Raw genomic sequence first — 5000 nt, forward strand, 5'->3', positions numbered from 1 at the left:
ATCTCCTGTCCTGTTTTGCGCCCTCAGTTTGAAATTTTGAATGACACTTAGGTTTCTTTTTATAATTCAAAATGAAGCGCTTCAGGATAAGTCAAAGATAATAAATCACAGAAGTTTCAACTTTTTGCGCACTATTTTCCTTGTAATGAAATTCAATAATCTTAGGAAATCAATTGAATTAGAGCCGATGGGGGTATTAGAGATATCTGCATTGATGAAACGTCCGCCCTTTGAAATTTCAGAGTTTTATTGCTCTGCGCGGAGAGGAATATCTTCCTCCCGGCATATACACTTCTTCTCCTCTGTTTTGCGAGTTAAAGATATGCACTGTCGCTAAATTGTTTGTAATCAAATCTGATCTTTCCAAGGGAAGTATTCAATATATCTTTGAGAATACCCTTTTCTCGGGACCCTTTTCATGGCAAAAAATGATAAAACGCATTAGCTTCCACGCTTCGCGCGGGGTTATTATGATTTTAATTTCCTCCATTGTATTCCTTTTTGTGCGTTCACAATCACTTTTGAAAACAAGGTTCAAAATCACAATATAGTCAACTGAATTGGAGCTGATATAGGTACTAGAGACAAGAGAGACGGCTCCTTTTCATTTTAATTTATGAAACACCAAAAGCTTCGGGGAAACTCCCCCTCCCTGCACCCATGCACCCCCTAGGGAACGCGCTTCGCGCGTTCTGTAAGTGTTGGCACGCTTCGCGTGCATTTACCGCCCCCTCCAAAATGAAATCCTGGCTACGCGGTTGTCGCCCATGACTCTTTACAAACAACGTTATTTGCAATTTTTCGTTAGCTCCGAAACCGACACGTGCTAAAATTCGTCATTAAAATTATTTTTCACTGGAATCAGCATTCAAATTACGATCATGGTACAGTGTGAAAGGGCGGTAAATGATGATTCAAGATTCACGTGTGAAAAGGCACTTATTTCTACAAGTCTGCTGCATCAGGGTGTGTGTGTCTTCCATGTTAATTCATCCAGTGCTCAGGGGCGGTGCAAGAATATATTGATATGAAAGGGGTGGATTGAGACGACTTAAAGGAGAATGAAACCTTTAGAACAAGATAGCTTTTGTGAAAACAGAAAAATCAAAGAAACACATTAACGAAAGTTTGAGAAAAATCGGACAAATAATGAGAAGGTTATGAGAATTTGAATATTGCGATCACTAATGCTATGGAGATCCTCACATTGGCAATGCGGCAAAGATGTTTGATGCATAGAGATGTATACTAATTTTCTCTATGGTTTGATGTCACTTGTGAACAACTCTCCCCATTACTTTAGTATAGATTTTACTTTTGCCTCTTTTATCACATAGATCAGTAGATCATGATTGTGTTCTTAGGAGAGCATGTAATACAGATTTTTAAAGAATACATCATGGATAAAGACTTTCTATCACCATAAGAAAAAGCAAAAAGAGACATTTTGGGGGCATTTTATAGTCCATCAAAGGGAAAGTTGTTCACATGTGACATCACACATCCTTGTCGCATTGCCAATATGAGAATCTCCATAGCATTAGTGATTGCAATATTCAAATGTCCGATTTTTCTCAAACTTTCGTTGATCTGTTTCTTTGATTTTTCTGTTTCGACACAAGCCTACTTATTCCAAAGGTTTCATTCCCCTTTAATTATTTTTTTCTTATCGTTAAGTACATTACATGGGTAGGGGAAGGCGGGGTAAGTTGTGACACTTTGCTTTTTGCATGTTAGAATTGATATGATTAATAATCTTGTAGAAAGAAGTACCTTGCCTTAAAATTGAATTCTTCGGAAATATTTGTGTATAATTTTCTACCCCCACACTGAAAGTCATTGTCACCTTTGAAAGAAGAGATGTCGAATGGCTCAATTTGCCCCATCTGTGGGGTAAGTTGAGCCAACTTCTGGGGTAGGTTGAGCCACAAAAACTATGTACAAAATGTATGGAGATAGAACCAGCATGTCAATTTTTTTATGTTAAGTCTTTTCACTTGGTAATTCTCTATAAATACTAACATCCTCTAAAACGAAAAGAACAGTCATATAAATTTGCTCCTTTCTGCCTGCATATCGATGGCTTTTTTAAAGTTTTTTTTTAAAAATACATTACCATAAGTATTTCCATGGCTCAACTTACCCCAGTCCGAACTTAATGCGATAATTTCGCATCCACACATTTCTTATGCATCCATCATGACTTTGTAAAAGACTATGACAAGAATGAAGGTCCATACCTGGACTAACAATGTTGTTCTTATGTCTTTATTATATTCAAAGACGTATGTGTGTGTAAAATAAACCTATCTATTTCACACCCTTTTTTACTTTTTTGACTGAAATTTGTATTTATCCCTCTAAAATAGTACTTTTTGTTTCAAAGTTGAAAATAATGTGGTGGGGTTATGCAATGGGTCATCAATACATTACACCACCACAATGTCTGACTCATTCATTATTGGCCTGGGGCCGATGGCTCAACTTGCCCCTATGCTCAACTGACCCCGCCTTCCCCTATTATCTAGAACTACCCGACCAAATTGCACAGGCTTTACTGTTCATATATATGCTCTCCTTTCTTTTTCTTAAATTCTCATCTCTTTTTTTTATTTTCCCCTTTTTATTTCAAATATCATGGGGACTGTTGCCCCTACACTCTTATTACCGCCCCTGCTCTTTACTTTTGTGTCCTTCATGGAAGGGCAAAGAAATATGAAGGAAAATTTGTAAGTAAAACCATGACAGACTTATGAGATTTTTTTTTTGTCACCAATCTTGTGTGAAATTCAGAATGTGAATTTTTTTTTAACTTTAAATGTCATTGCCAATACTGCTACTGCCTGTTAATTTGTAAATATATCATCTCCTAAGATCTTATATGCTGACCAGCTAGGATGGCATCTCAAAGCGCTTTGTATCTCGCAGAAAAGACGCTATATAAATGTCAAATATTATTATTATTATTATTAATGTCACCTCCCCAAATTGTGGATGATAGTTTTTTACGCACTGTGATATGTTCATCTTAACTCCGCGCGGTCTGCAATTGATTCTTACGACATACACTGCAAAAACTGTGGTGTTAATTTAACACTAGTCCGGAATCTATATTTTGACCACACCAGAGAAGTGTTAATCAAGTTGAATTAATTTGTTTTTTTACTATTCCAGATAGGCGTTTATACAACACCAATTAGTGTTAAAACACATCGATTGAATTTCAAACCGGTGTTGTTTCAACACCTCTCTGGTGTGGTCATATTCCGGACTGGTGTTAAACTAACACCGCAGTTTTTGCAGCGTAGTTAAAACGACCCCTCTCCCCCATGCAAAAAAGACGACATGCATAACGTAATCATTGTGCATAACTATACAAGAGCTACTGATTTACTCTCAATGTGTTTTAATCAAATAAAATTTATGATATTCCAATTCTATATTTCTTATAAAATAAAGAAATCAAATCAATGTAATTTTCTCGCGTTCAAACATTCCTTCACTGCAATGTCATATTGAAGTTCAGACTACGAATGTTGAATCACTAAATCAAACTGGTAATTGTGATTTTACAAGGTCAGTTAGGTGTTATATAAATATTTTTCTTTATCACTGATGCAAAAAATGCAACATTCACATGTAATGAAACTTTGAGTAACGGTGCGAGACATCGTCGACTCTCTCGTGTATAGGCATGCCACCCGTGGTATGCATAGGCCCTATTCTGTTTTGCGATATATGCACAAATGTAGAATGTCATTGTTGCCATATTATACTTGATTGATATCTCCTTTATAATATATTCTGTTTTCTAGAGTGGAGTTAGCTCCTAATTGAAAATGATAAACATCATAGAATACGCTCCTAATAGATATGTCAAGCATAATATAGGACGGGGATCCGGGACGGGGATGGAGTGACCGGAAGCCTCAATTCTTTTTTATCTTTGGATTACACAAAAAATATGACTGAAATCTTCTTCAATTTTGATCTCTGTTATATTGCCTGACATTTTGTACTAAAATTGATGAGACTTTGCTTGATAACTTTTCCAAATGGCTGTTTAAAATCGATTGTCCGGACACACAACAGCTGTATTTTAAAAAGTGCTTAAAATGTTATGTCGAGTTTGTGGGTGTGTTTGTTTTGTTATTGCTGTGTGAGTTGGGTTTTTTTTTTTTTTTTTAATACAAATGATAGAATCGTTATTTTTGCGCGTTCTTGGTATTCGCGAAAGAGAAAACACGTAATGTTTAAACCTGGAAGAGAACCGAAGCTCATAAACTGACAACACTTGTGAAGAATAAAAAGATTATACTTACTCGTAGGTTTAGACGGTTCGACTATTGTCGCTGTATGACATTCGATATAATTTGGACATCCTGAGGGAAAAAGGTATGAATAAAAAGTTTTTTCAAGACACTAGACCTGCAGCTTCAAAAGTCAGAAATAACAGACAGTGACTGTGTTTATTTTCCTTTCTCACTTGCAGCGCAGTTCTGTGGCAAATTTTCTTCCCATTACCGTTGTTCCTATAAATGGGTGGGTAGAAAAAAGGTGCTGGTTCTCGATAGAAATGTTGCGAAGGCGTTCCGAATGGATGACTCTATTAGTTATGGTTTTTTTTTTTCAATATGGTATCGTCAACGGATGGTTGGTGTAATGCCGGGTGTAATGATGATTGCCTGGGTCCCGTAACACACAGGTTAGAAATGATCGTAGTAAATAAAGTTCTCCAGCACCGGATAGGGGATGGGGGTGTTTTAGGGAGGGTCGGGGGGGGGGGGAGGGGTAGGGTCCAGGGCTGAGTTTGTTGTTGAGATTGAATTTATCTGAGTGAAGAGGCCGAGGCGATGGGTTTTTGTTTAATATGCTGATTGCTTCAATTCGTTTAGGTTTTATTAATGATTTATTTTTGTGTATTTGGAAAATCTTTTTTTATGTTAATATTTGACACTGGAAAAAAAAAATCAATATGTTGAATTTATTGTAGAAGTTTT

General features: G+C 36.5%; 1 protein-coding gene across 1 annotated transcript in view; it reads right to left on the reverse strand.

Annotated features, from left to right (window-relative positions):
* Positions 1-4617, reverse strand: part of LOC129283401 (uncharacterized) — a 35035-nt gene extending 30418 nt beyond the window's left edge. Inside the window, exon 1 of the mRNA XM_064115044.1 lies at positions 4323-4617. The gene's annotated coding sequence lies outside the window, so the exon portion shown is untranslated. The remainder of the gene's footprint in view (positions 1-4322) is intronic.
* Between the last annotated feature and the right edge of the window lie 383 nt (positions 4618-5000).

This window comes from Lytechinus pictus, unplaced genomic scaffold (assembly GCF_037042905.1).
Source record: "Lytechinus pictus isolate F3 Inbred unplaced genomic scaffold, Lp3.0 scaffold_20, whole genome shotgun sequence".
Classification (NCBI taxonomy): domain Eukaryota; kingdom Metazoa; phylum Echinodermata; class Echinoidea; order Temnopleuroida; family Toxopneustidae; genus Lytechinus; species Lytechinus pictus.